This window comes from Procambarus clarkii, chromosome 41, assembly GCF_040958095.1.
Source record: "Procambarus clarkii isolate CNS0578487 chromosome 41, FALCON_Pclarkii_2.0, whole genome shotgun sequence".
In the NCBI taxonomy this organism is placed as follows: Eukaryota; Metazoa; Arthropoda; class Malacostraca; order Decapoda; family Cambaridae; genus Procambarus; species Procambarus clarkii.
In genome coordinates this window covers 29,683,139-29,698,171 of record NC_091190.1, presented here as the reverse complement: position 1 = coordinate 29,698,171, position 15,033 = coordinate 29,683,139, and positions in this window count along the sequence as shown.

Below are 15,033 nucleotides of genomic sequence, written 5' to 3'. Positions count from 1 at the left end.
TTAGATTAGTTTATTTGATTTGAAAGAGTAGTGAACAAAATGTACGTTCTGCTCAAGGGTTGTACTGACTTTCAGAGTCAAAATGGTGTTGAAGGATTTTGTCAGATTTTGGAGCAGATGTTCAAAGTCACAGGTGTGTGGTTCAAGTTGGAGTGGGACAAGATTATACGCTTATTTGTTTTGATGAGTGCGAAGGGTTACAGGTTGTTCTTGGGTGGTTCCCAGGTAAGGTGCTTTTCATCTTCAAGGTGATAAGGCCCTTAACACTATTGTTGGATTATTTGATGTCACCAGGAGGAAGTCACTTACTGAGTAAAGTCCATAGTAAGGGTTGTGAAGCCTTATGTGAAGCTATTTTCTTGGAAGGCCAGGATGGTCATGAAGGTGTGGTTTGTACTAAAGTTCACCATTAGAGGGCGTGAGCTTGTTCTTGGAGTTGTGATTTGGATACTGTGCATAGGAATAATTCTGTTTTCTTTCACTGATCGATATGACAGAGTTATGAAGCAATTGACTTATGTGTTCACTGATGGTCATCTGAGTCAGTTCAATCATGTAGTCCTTGTACTTGTTCTCGTGGTTTGTATCTGTTGGGTTGGATATCAAGGGTCTTCTAAGAAGTTGTGTTATGTTTCTGAGGGGTCTACGAGTGATCAGGTTTCAGATGTATCTGTGTGGTTTAACCCTGTTTCTTCTACTTTTACTACAAATTGGTCGAGGCTATATGTTCCACAGAAGTGCCATTGTGATGGGAAACAGATGTCCTTGTCGGGGCATGCCCAAAACAACTTCATTACCCAGGAGAAGTCCCTAAACCACCTTGCATCCAGTCAGTTTCATCTAAGCGGCTCATCTCCCGAAACAAGGAGTAATGACTAGTGGAACATGTATTGGAAAAATTTACCAGTTAGAAAATGGATACTATGGAAGTATTGGATTAATTTAAGTTTAACAGTGGAACCAGATGAAAAGATAACTCGTGGCATAGACCTTGTTACAGTGAGTACATTAATTGACATTGCTACTCGTGTGCATCATGATAACATTATTGATAGGAGAGTGATGTATTACCTCATGATATAGGTGAACAGAATGAGATAGTACCCTGGAGAGATAAATTTACATACTCCAGAGAAACAGGTGTGAAACTCCCTATATATACAGACAGTGATGTAGAACATGATCACAGCACTGAGCTTTTTGATTTTCATGTGAAACATACATGTTCAAATTTGATTGTGGGAGAAATAAAGTATACCTGTGTTTTCATTTTTGCCCAGACATATACCATGCTTTATATTACATGCATAGGCTGTTCAGTGTGGTTGGTTCTGTATATTTTATTGATCATATGTTTCATTTTTCATACTCTTTTATGCATGCATACTTTTCCATTCATGTATTATGTATTGTACTTACTCTAGTTAAATATGCCATTAATCTTCAATTAATTGTATTTTTCTCTTGGAGGTGGGGGTATGTTACGAATCCATGTCGGAGTATAGATTCTCACAGGATAAAACATACTGTATTTTTTTTGTGCAGGGATATTAATATACTGTAGTTACCTACAATGTGAATTATATATATATATATATATATATATATATATATATATATATATATATATATATATATATATATATATATATATATAATATTTATGATCGATGTTCCCTTCGGGAATCTTAATTTTAAGATGAATAGGAAAACCAGGGATATACTGAACATCTTGTTTCAGATTCTTTACTTTAAAATGCATAACGTTTCGAATACTTTTCGTATTCATCATCAGATCTAAAAGAAAAAACAGAAATCACAATCAAATAACTGGTAAACAAAGAACTCATACTGAATATAATTGCCTATCAAAGAAAGGAAAATGCTTAAAAAACAAAACACTTAAGCGCACTTAAAGTGATCAATACAAATAAAACTTATTAACCGTCACATATATTAAAGCTAATTTAAAAATCCATTAAACTACAAGATGAATTTTATAACTACTACAACAACCCATTCTATTAAACTTACGTGAAGTGATCAGAAGTGAAACTTAATACTTAACACATAGATACTAAACACTATAACAAATATTTTATAATGACTACAAATCTACAAAAAATGTATATAAAATACAAACAGAATAAACGACAATTATAAAGTACTAACCAAAATCTTATAAAAAACTCAAATATTAAATAAAATTAAATACCAAAAAATGTATTATATATCCTAAATAAAAGATTATATTAATGTACAATGTCAAGATTTGAAATAAGTAAGAAAGGGCAAAGACATGGTAAACTAAACAAAATTATAATAAAATTAAATTACCAGAATGAACTATAAATCAAATTACAGGGCCTACTGTGCACTATACAGTGTACAATTGAACAGCTGAAAGGTTGCTATTTAACAGAGGGCGCAGCTCCTTTATATATAAGTATTCCATTACTCTCAAAACTGACTGTCCATTCCTACAAGTGTCCAGAATTTTAAAATCAGATTCCAGCAGAGAATGATCAAACTCATAACAATGGTTTCTAATCTCCGAAAATGATGATTTAGACAATGGTAATCCAGTCCTAAAAGATAATCCCCGGTGCTCAAGTATCCTAATCTTAAAGTTCCGAATGGAACTCCCGATATATCCAGCATTACAGCTGGAACAATTATACATATATACGACATTAGAGCACAGGGGGGTAGGCACTTTATCTTTAAATTTAAAATAAGAGCCTATGGTAACTCCAGGACTCCACTTTAGTGCGCTTAAGTGTTTTGTTTTTTAAGCATTTTCCTTTCTTTGATAGGCAATTATATTCAGTATGAGTTCTTTGTTTACCAGTTATTTGATTGTGATTTCTGTTTTTTCTTTTAGATCTGATGATGAATACGAGAAGTATTCGAAACGTTATGCATTTTAAAGTAAAGAATCTGAAACAAGATGTTCAGTATATCCCTGGTTTTCCTATTCATCTTAAAATATATATATATATATATATATAAATATATATATATATATATATATATATATATATATATATATATATATATATATATATATATATATTATTAAATATGACCGAAAAAGTAAGATTAATAATTCTAACACGAATTTTCTCGATCTTTCTTACATTTCTTTTCACTGTTGATGGTAATTCAAAGATCAATTCTCCAAAATTCATTTTTATATTTATACTATAAAACCAAAAAAACGGCCAGCCTACTCATGAGAAACTCTCCAGACACAAAGCAGAACGTTTTAAAAGAGACCAACGTCGTCTATGCCTTCAAATGTCCTCTTGGGGATTGTAAGCCTCAAAAAACTCAGTATTTAGGCAAGACAACAACATCTCTTTCCAGGCGTTTAACGATGCATAAGCAACAGGGCTTCATTAAGGAACATATAGCCTCTTCCCACAACCAAACCATCACCAGAGAAATCTTAGCAAACAACACAGAAATCATTGATAGATACAGCGATAGCAGGCGGCTCGACGTCTGCGAGGCACTACACATCAAGAAATCAACACCAGCAATCAACAGCCAATTAATGCACAACTATATTCTACCCACTTCAAGACTCCGCTCCAATACAGAAGCATCAAGAAATATGGACCAATAGGCTTTCAACAATTACTTCCATTCAAATACCCATTGTTTCTTGTTCTGTTTTGTGTTTGAATTTAATACCCATTCAATACCCATTGTTGAAAGTTTGTTTTCACCTCATCCACCTCACCCAAATGTAGATATAAAATCGAATATGTGTAAGCTCTATTCAGTTTCAGTTGTGTGTTTGTAAACTAAAGTCTTTGAAAATGTAATAAGTTTTTCGAAACGCGCTCAAGTGTCGCGCCAGACTAGAAATAAAAATGAATTTTGGAGAATTGATCTTTGAATTACCATCAACAGTGAAAAGAAATGTAAGAAAGATCGAGAAAATTCGTGTTAGAATTATTAATCTTACTTTTTCGGTCATATTTAATAATATATGTCTACAGGAAAGACTGTTACCAAAATATATATATATATATATATATATATATATATATATATATATATATATATATATATATATATATATATATATATATATATATATATATATTTTTTTTTTTTTTTTTTTTCCACACACCCAGTTGATGCCTCCACACGCAGTTGCTGGCAGTTGCTTGGCCATGACCCAGTGTGTTTGCCCACCTCTATAGAACAATGCACAGTTTAACTCTCCCAACCGAGTTGAAATGGAAGGGGTCCCAGCGGTCGGGCAGGACTCCACAAGCCTTGAGGTGCCAACAACTACTCCTAAAAGAGGTTTTTGCCGAGTATGCAACAAAAACACCGCCATAAACTCCAATGGTGGTGTTATCCGCTTTCACACCGTCAACGAGGTAAGATGCAGTGGTTCCCACCAGCTTCCAAAGGGAAGCAATGGCCAGCTGCCATTGACAGTTAGAGAAGAGACTCCCATTAACCTAATCTCATCTGAAAACCTCACCCAAGCGATCATAGCGACGTCTGCTAGAACATTACCACACATCCCAAAAGCAGCCCGCCCAAATGCAACAGGCAAACTCTGTAATCTTCTGAAAAGGGTCAATGATGCCCCCAGAAAACATTTAAGCGTGGCATAATGTCCTTCTGTTTGGCAATGTATGCCTCACCGTCCCTCCAAGAAGGGACAAATCACTTGCTTCCTCGGTCCTGAGGGCGATAAATGAATACCCAAGGGGGGACAACCTAGTTCGCCTGCCTCTCCGAGCAAAACACACCCACCGCAGAAACGGTAACAACAACGTACCGGGAACGTACAAAATCAGAGCACAAATCACCAAGAAAATTGAAGAGGGAAATACCGCAAGTGCTATTAGAGTCCTCACCAGTGACGAGAAAATTGCTCCTCGAAACTCAGCCACAGCACGGGCCCTGCAAAGCAAGCACCCACCCAGAGCCCCTCAAGGCGACAACATCGTTCCGCCATCAGCCGACACCATTTCAGACCCATTAATTGTTGGTGAATCTGAGGTCTACAAAGCAGCCATTTCTTTTCCACCTGGGTCAGCAGGCGGCTTTACAGGGTTAAAACCTCAACACATCAAGCAAATGTTAAATCCTGCGGTTGGTGATGCTGCACAAGATCTTCTTATGGAACTCACAAGGTTCGTCAACATGTGTCTGGCTGGTGAGATACCTGAGGCCATCAGGCCTCTCTTTTTTGGTGCCTCCCTCTGTGCTCTCAAAAAGAAGGACGAAGGAATCAGGCCAATCGCTGTTGGCAACACTCTCCGACGCCTGATTGCCTAGGCTGCTACTAGGGTAGTCAGCCAGCAAGCGGCTGAATTGCTCAAACCAATCCAGCTAGGATTTGGAATCCCCCAAGGCTGTGAAGCGGCTGCCCATGCAGCACGAGCTTACATCACCAACAATTCTGATGAAAAGGCCCTGCTCAAACTGGACTTTAAGAATGCCTTCAACATGGTCAGAAGAGATGCAGTACTTTGTGCCGTACATCGCCATTTCCGGCCCCTCTACCCGTTCATACTATCGTGCTACAGTGGTGAGTCAAAACTGCTCTTTGGTGAACATGAAATCAGATCATGTGAAGGTGTTCAGCAAGGTGATCCTCTTGCTCCCCTTCTTTTCTGCTTAGTCTTAAAAGAAATCACCGAAAGCTTGTCCAGCGAGTTCAACATCTGGTTTTTGGATGATGGCACTGTAGCTGGCACCGTAGACCACCTCTTGGCAGATATCAGGAAAATAAGGGAGCAAGAAGTAAGCCTGGGTCTCGTCCTGAACCCTTCCAAGTGTGAAGTAGTCTCTTCCAACCCAGACATCGTAGCTAGAATAAGGTCTGCCTTGCCTGGAGCCCATGTCATTAGGGCCGAGAACAGCACCCTCCTTGGAGCCCCCCTCGGGTCTAACGCTATTGAGGAGATCCTTGACAAGAAAATCGCAGACCTTAGGAGGATGGAAGACAGAATAGGTGACATCGATGCCCACAATGCTTTTTATCTCCTCACCAAATGCCTATCCCTTCCGAGACTAACCTACTTTCTGAGGTGCGCCCCTTCTTACGACAGCCGAAAGCTTGAAGAGTATGACCTCTTACTGAAGACTGTGCTGGAAAAAGTTGTTAACCTCTCCCTCAACGAATGGCAGTGGAAACAAGCCACTCTTCCTGTTAGGCTCGGTGGCTTGGGTGTCCGCACTGCTACCCAAATTGTTGTCCCAGCCTTCCTGTCTTCCTCCTCAGCATCAGATGACCTGGTTAAGGAAATTCTACCTGACACCCTGAGTGATGTAGCGGGGATACAGGACCCCCACTACACGGAATGCGACACGAAATGGGGTACCATGGCAGACCCAGCTCTCAGACCAGCCATGCCGAAAGCCAAGAAACAATCCAGCTGGGACAGCCCCATTGTAGACAAAGAAGCCACAGTTTTGCTGGAGGCAGCAACAACCCCCAGTGATCGTGCACGCCTCACAGCTGTGCAGGCTCCCCATGCAGGGGACTTCCTTTTGGCAGTCCCTATCTCTGCGACAGGCACATGTCTTGATCCACAGGAGCTCCGTATTGCAGTCGCTCTCCGTCTTGCTGCCCCTATCCACACTGTTCATAACCTTGCATAATAAAGTGTACACCATAAAAAATGGGGGGGTGGTAGGAGAAGCGAACACTCTTACGTATTCGAAGTTAAATGGCAAGTTTTTCCCTGAATGCTCTGTGTTCCCTTCTCTGAGGCTGTGGGTCCCTATAATTGCACCACAGGTAGTACCCCCCCCCCCCCGTATATATATATATATATATATATATATATATATATATATATATATATATATATATGTGTGTGTGTGTGTGTGTGTGTGTGTGTGTGTGTGTGTGTGTGTGTGTGTGTGTGTGTGTGTGTGTGTGTGTGTGTGTGTGTGTGTTGGCTCTTATATTATATTAAGATAGGATGTGGCAACATAATTGGTGTCTTGGTTTGTTTGTTTGGGAGACAAGAAATGTTCCTGTCTGATACCTGTGAAGGGACTGGAAGATTATTGATCATGTGTTGAGTTGCCAGATGTCGCCTCCTTTTGGAAGTAAATCTATTATTTAAGCCAATTGAGAACGTTTATACTTTTAGTAATATTTTTTAGCATGTGTGAAACATTATATTAGTATGATTGTGTCTTATTGAGAACGATTGCTTTTGTAATTAGTTTAATAGTTAAGAATAAGTTAATCGTTCGTCATCCCCCTTGTAGAGGCAGATGGGGTGGGGGGTGATCAGCTAGGAGCCCTTTAGTAGCTGATAGTCGGTTGGGCTGGTAACATCTAAGATAAGTAATGGTTTTATTTGTTTGTGCTTAGGTTAGATATTCGTGTCTGAGATTACAAGATACCTGGATTGAGCCATCTCCTTTATACATATATAACTTTTTTTGATCAGTGCACTTATTGAATATAAATAGTCAAATATAGGATTAATATGTTATAATTTTTATATGTTTTTGTGTCCCCCCCCCCCCGCCCTTAATACTTACTGGTACCAGCGCCTATGTTTATCACAGGGTTTATGGGATCATACCCTTGAGGATAGTAAATGTAATAGGCCTTAGTAATACATAATCCTGTGGCAGGTACGAGCCAAGGTTACTAAAGTGGGGTTGATAACAGGTGTATCAATGAAGCATGCTGTGTGTGCACTTGTTACGGACCCGAGCCCAGCGTCCGAGCACCGAGCAGTGACGACCGCGCCATCTGTGGGTCAGCTCCCGAAACCCCCTCCAAATGGACATCGCCATCTAGTGAGGACAGGAAATACTGGCCACAAGGGCTAGTTTCCCGTCCTGATCAGCTCATAACACAGCCGCTGCTGACCTCTGGTGAGGTGACGCTTGGACAGCAACGCCATCTATGGAGCGGATAGGTGGACGTTTGTGTCTAAGCCTGTGAGTGAGGTGCCCTAGAGTGTAACTAGTACTGATGACGTGTCTGATTACAGAGTCGACCTGGGACTGCTGTAATGAAAGTTGGATCAGTCTACCCAAGGCAGCCGTAGAACCTCCAAGTGTTAGCTGCAGAAGCTGTGAGTCACCCCCCCCCCCCAGATGAACCCTGTTGTGTTAGCCGGCCTGTGAGGTGGCAGAACCAGGAATTGTCGTACCCGGGGCTGACTAGTGGAGAAGACTAACCACTGGGGTGTTATGGTGAGGAGAGTGATCTGTGGAATCACACGAGGCTCCTGCCTAGGGCTCGCAACCCTAGTATCGGTCGTGGAGTGGCCTACGCAGCGTAGCTGATTGGAACCTGCCAGCTACAGGCTGGATTTGTGGTTGACGGCCTCCACGACGGTGCACCCAGTGGGATTGTATTTTGGCTGGCCTGTGGCCAGGGTAGACTCGAGAGAATCGAAGGATTCATCGTGAGGCCACAAGAGGACCAAGAGCTAAGTATCGTTGAGCACCGTGGAACACTCCTCGTCTTCAGAGGAAGACCAGATTGTATATTATAGTGTTTATACCCCCCCCCCGTGTGACCTTTTATATATCTATTTATGGTGATGGTAATTATATATTAAGTTTATTTAATTTGTATCCCTTCCCCTTTAATTTACTTGCATTATGGATCACATCCCTTGAAAGCCACTACTAACTTGGGGCCGGATACCCTTACTCTACTAACATCAGAGAAAGAACCCAGTTGCGACCCAAGAGGGCCGTAACAGCACTCACGCCAGGAGCACATGGATCTCGGCCAGAAGAGAAAGTGCAACACCGTAAATCTACTGATTAACCTGACCTCTTGGGTAAACACTTGCTCGTAATGGTTGATAGTTTTTCCCATTATTGTGAAATGTTTCCTATCCAGAACAAAACAGCAGAAACTATAGCCAGTACATTCCATGATCGAATAATTTGCAAATACATTATTCCTATGGTTATCCCATAGGAATATCCCATGGGAGCCGGTCGGCCGAGCGGACAGCACGCTGGACTTGTGATCCTGTGGTCCTGGGTTCGATCCCAGGCGCCGGCGAGAAACAAAGGGCAGAGTTTCTTTCACCCTATGCCCCTGTTACCTAGCAGTAAAATAGGTACCTGGGTGTTAGTCAGCTGTCACGGGCTGCTTCCTGGGGGTGGAGGCCTGGTCGAGGACCGGGCCGCGGGGACACTAAAATGCCCCGAAATCATCTGAAGATAACCTGAAGAAGACCCTTTCAGACAATGGTCCTGAGTTTAATAATAGTATCTTAACTAGTTTTTTAAAGTTTATATAACATTAAAAATTGTAATATTATAACATATCATCCAACAAGTAATGGGATAGCAGACCGTACTAAGAGGAAAGTGTTAGATGTTTTGAGAGTCACTTTGAATTTTGATAACAGTAATTGGAATGAATTTATCCCATTAGTACAGTGTGCCATAAATTGCTCAATTAATGTCTCAACACCCTTCATCCTATTCTTTCTGGTACAGATAATATTCTTCCAAAGGAATTGATTAATGTACCCCCTGCCCCTTTGCATAATCCAGATGATTATGTTCAGGTGTAGACATATGCAACAAGTTTAAAAAAAAATACTAGAACACTTGTCTAATGCAGCATCAGAGTTTACTCTAGCAGGGACTGCACGAGCTCAGCCCATTAAGATAACTGTTGGATCTATAGAAATGATCCTTAACCACTGTGATGCGCCATGTTTAATGGGGCATTTCCCCTGTTTGCCGATAACCAAGTGTTCCCCAAAAAATTTGGATCTCCATAAAAATGATAAATTCCCTTCCCTGATAAACGTACATATAAAAAAAATCTAATAAATTCCACTTTCTCTGGCTGGGGCCGTAGAGAAGAGGGCGTGTGATGTCATCTATTGCTGTGTGCTCGTGCATGAAGCTCCCAGAGGCGGTAGCGAGCGCCATTCAAGTACCGCAAGTTGCCACAAATATTTTTATATTATTTGTTCTATGTATTTCCAATGCGTTTTTATTTGTTTTTATGATTGTATATGATGCACATTTGTATTCTTTACAATATGTATACAGTGAAACGTTCATAATGTTCCATGAAACTGTGATACACGTGTCAGTAATGTGTCCACAATACAGTAAATGTTTATTGTCGCAACATTACATGTTCAAAATTCACTAAAATTAGAATATACTGTATGCAGTTTCATGCACTACTTACACATTACCACACTGTATTACGTGCTCAGTACTTGGCAAGTGTGTGTGATTCAAAGAAGCATTCTATAAGACTGAACGTGACTTTGCACTCAACGCTTATGTTACACACAAATTTTCGCTTCCTGGGTTATTATTCTGAGTGCTTGCAAACTATGCATTCATGTAGACCTTTGGATCTAGTTCCTGTAGGTATAGGTAGGAAGGTTTGTGAATTGACAGAAAGTCTTTAGCACCCAGTCTGTTGCAAACTAAATGTGGTGTTATTTGTTCATGAGCAACTGCCCTTACACTGTCTCTTTGGCAATACTTTACGAGTAATTGCGACACCAGAGCCTGACTAAAAAGTCGAATTGATGGTTTTGTGCCTGTTTTCACCAAATGCATGTTGAAACAGTTGAGCGCTGTTATATCCACAAGATGAAAGAAGAAATGCCTTGTCCACTTTACACGTTTGCGAACACACTCGACGGCATCAACCATCATGTCACATTTATCAACCAGTCTCATATTTATATTGTATTCACTGACACAATCTGGTTTATACAATGTTCCATCAGCTCTATATATCATTTTGCCACTGACAACATATTGACTTAACGTCTGTCTCTCCAACGCACTGACAAGATCTTGTCACATTTTCTTAGTTCACATTCACCTACACGAATATTATTGTCAAAAACTGGCATTTCTTTCCTATTTGCCCATACAGTGCCCCACACACCTCCCGTGTTATGTTCAAGCAAGAACTTTGTTAGCAAGGGGCTCGTATAATAATTATCAGTGCACATAATGTGCAATGGTTTCATCAGCGTCTTCACCACAGTGCCAGAAATACCCGTGAGGATCTTGTGTGGGTATGTCTACCTCTGTACCGGAACATAATATCATATCAATCACAATTCCGGTTTCACAGTAGCACAGTACAAAGAATTTGGGGCCAAAATGGTGCCGTTTTGATGGGATGTACTGTTTAAAGAGAAGACATCCTTTGAAAAGAACTAGGGATTCATCAATGACAAGATTCTGTTCAGGTACAAAATAATCACAAAATTTCCCTCTGATATTGCTGAATACTTTTCTCACTCTCCAAAGTCGATAATTTCTATCAACACTTGCAAGGTTTTCAAAGTGTTGGCACCGCAGTAGCGTCAGGAACCTGTCTCGCGACATGTATTTGTTGAACACAGGGGATGGAACAGCTCAGTCTTTGTTCCAATAATCCTGTATTACATATTTCACCGAATGTTTCATGAGCATACACAGAGCAAAGAACACATACAATTCCACCACGGTGGTCTCCTTCCAACGTGCCCTACGAGAAGCAGGTAATAAGCCACCTGCAACGAGTTGCCCTGCATACCTGTTTGATTCTTCAACAAGATGTTGCATGAATTGCTCATCAAAATATGAAAAATAATATTCACTTTCCGTCATGTCCTCCCAAAGGAGGACATGATTCACACATGATGGTGAAATATGGATCTCAGAATACAATCTTTTCAGATGTGACAGGAAACACAGGCTAAAGGGTGGAGTCAGCCTGTACATCAAGGACACACTCACCTGCACTGAGCTGCTAAACACCACAAGCAATAAGGTGGAAGTGCTGATAATCAAAATAGAGATTCTAAAAGTAGTTATTGTCCTTGTTTACAAGTCACTGGAGGCAAATCCTCGGCAGTTTAAAGACCAATTAATGAAAATAGAACACTGCTTAGAAAACCTCACAAATCCAGCCCCAAACATTATCCTGTTTCGGGACTTTACCCAACGACACCTGAAATGGAAGCACCTAGCTAATACAGTTATATCAGAGAACACCAGGATGTAGCGTAAATGAACAGGCACATGCAAATGGCCTACTATTGATGTGCGACAGATTTGCCTTAAACCAGCAAATAGTAGAACTAACTAGAAAAGAAAACACGTTGGACCTCATTTTTGCTAATAATGACGAATTGATCAGGGAACATAATGATTACAAATACCTGTTACTCAGATCGCAACCTAATTGAAGTTCTGACAAGCATGGTCCTGCAAGTAGCACAGACCTGCACAACCAGTCCCGAGTCCCAGGGGAGGAGAATTCAGCAAATTATATTTTAATAATAAACAGATAACCTGGGAGCAAATAAAAGAAGACTTCTCAGAAATAAACTGGGAAGAAGAGTTAGAAAATGCAAACCTGAACCAATGCTTGGGAAAAATAAACCCCGTAGTTCTAGAAATATGCTTAAACCTCATACCCCTACCATGTCGTAGCTCAGTCGATTAAGGCAGCGTCTGGGATGCTCTTGGACGCAGGTTCGAATCCTCGTCACGGCCCTTGTGGATTTGTTCATTTGATACATCACGCTATTGTGATTTCTGTGTGTAATGAAGTAAGGGCTAAGAGGTAAAACGGCCTATTGACATAGCTCAAGTGCATGGGGGAATTGTGTACAAATCCTGGTTTGTGTCTCGGAGAGGCTGCAGGATCCAAGTAAATTTAGTAGAATTTCTGGTTACAATTCTTATACCATGTCGTAGCTCAGTCGATTAAGGCAGCGTTTTGGATGCTCTTGGACGCAGGTTCGAATCCTCGTCACGGCCTTTGTGGATTTGTTCATATGATACATCACGTCATTGTGATTTCTGTGTGTAATTTACACCGATATCGCAAAAGCTTCGACAAATGTGACCATGGTGTTAGTGCATACAAAATGCGTGCAAAAGGAATTACCGTAAAAGTAGGCAGATGGATCTACAATGTCCTGACTAATAGAACGCAATGTGGAATAGTCAACAAAATAAAATCCGGACCATCATCCGTGAAGAGCCCCAGTAACCCAGGGTACTGTGCCTGCTCCAGTACTTTTTCTCATCCTCATATCGGACATAGACAAGGACAAAATCTATAGCACTGTATTATCCTTTGCAGATGACACAAGGATTTTTATGAGAGTAGACAACATAGAGAGTTCAGCAAACCTCCAATCAGATGGAAATCAGGTCTTTTAATCAGGTCTTTAATCAGCGGCATATGCCAGGCTGGCCAACATACGAACGGCATTCAGAAACTTGTGTAAAGAATCATTCAGAACTTTGTATACCACATATGTCAGGCCAATCCTGGAGTATGCAGCCCCAGCATGGAGTCCATATCTAGTCAAGGATAAGACTAAACTGGAAAAGGTTCAAAGGTTTGCCACCAGACTAGTACCCGAGCTGAGAGGTATGAGCTACGAGGAGAGACTACGGGAATTAAACGGTGGAAGACAGAAGAGTTAGGGGGGACATGATCACCACATTTAAGATTCTGAAGGGAATTGATAGGGTAGATAAAGACAGTCTATTTAGCACAAGGGGACACAGGTGGAAACTGAGTGCCCAAATGAGCCACAGAGATATTAGAAAGAACTTTTTTAGTGTCAGAGTGGTTGACAAATGGAATGCATTAGGATGTGATGTGGTGGAGGCTGACTCCATACACAGTTTCAAGTGTAGATATGATAGAGCCCAATAGGCTCAGGAATCTGTACACCTGTTGATTGACGGTTGAGAGGCGGGACCAAAGAGCCAGAGCTCAACCCCCGCAAACACAACTAGGTGAGTACACACACACACACACGTCAGTTAGCCTAAATTCTCCAATATTCATTCATAAAACTGCCTCACGGGACTGCAACCTTATCAAACAAAGCTGTCAGGTATTTCTAACTGTCAACACAAATTAACAACTTAACATCTCAATCATTGCAACTGTTGATAAATAGACACTAACCAACCTTGCTATGAGATATAAATACAAGTGCCAGATTTGATTCAGAAGGCAACTCCAGCGTGGCCTAGTCGGATAGAACAAGTTCCTAATCCGGATAGATCTGCGTTCGAGCCTGTCGGAACGGTTGCAAGTACAGGGCACAGATTTCTCTGTGTGTCCCCTCCTGTAGGAGCATCAGTTTCGATAGATTCTCTGGATAGCCGAAGATTGATTGACTGACTCCTTGGAATGTGGGGAAGGGTTGAAGTCCGGGGGCCCACGGACGGATACCTGGATCCACTGACCTCGGGCAGGTCTTTCAATCCACCTGGATTTCAGGTGGGGAGAAGGGAGGCAATTTGGGTCGACACAAATAGCTTCCTGGACCCAAAACCCCTTGGATACACGGACACGGACACGCACACGGACACTCACACGGACACGCACACGGACACTCACACGGACACTCACACGGACACTCACACGGACACTCACACGGACACTCACACGGACACTCATGGACTCATAATAAGAAGGGAGTTGATAATATAATAAGGTTGTATAATAATAATATAATATAATATATAATAATAATAATAATAACATAATTAGGTTGGTTGGTTAGGTTGCTTAGGTTAGGTTGCTCAGGTTAGGTTGCTCAGGTTAGGTTGCTCAGGTTAGGTTGCTCAGGTTAGGTTAGGTTGCTCAGGTTAGGTTGCTCAGGTTAGGTTGCTCAGGTTAGGTTGCTCAGGTTAGGTTGCTCAGGTTAGGTTGCTCAGGTTAGGTTGCTCAGGTTAGGTTGCTTAGGTTAGGTTGCTTAGGTCAGGTTGCTCAGGTTAGGTTGCTCAGGTTAGGTTGCTTAGGTTAGGTTGCTCAGGTTAGGTTGCTCAGGTTAGGTTGCTCAGGTTAGGTTGCTCAGGTTAGGTTGCTCAGGTTAGGTTGCTTAGGTTAGGTTGCTCAGGTTAGGTTGCTCAGGTTAGGTTGCTCAGGTTAGGTTGCTTAGGTTAGGTTGCTCAGGTTAGGTTGCTCAGGTTAGGTTGGTTAGGTTAGGTTGGTTAGGTTAGGTTGCTCAGGTTAGGTTGCTTAGGTTAGGTTGCTCA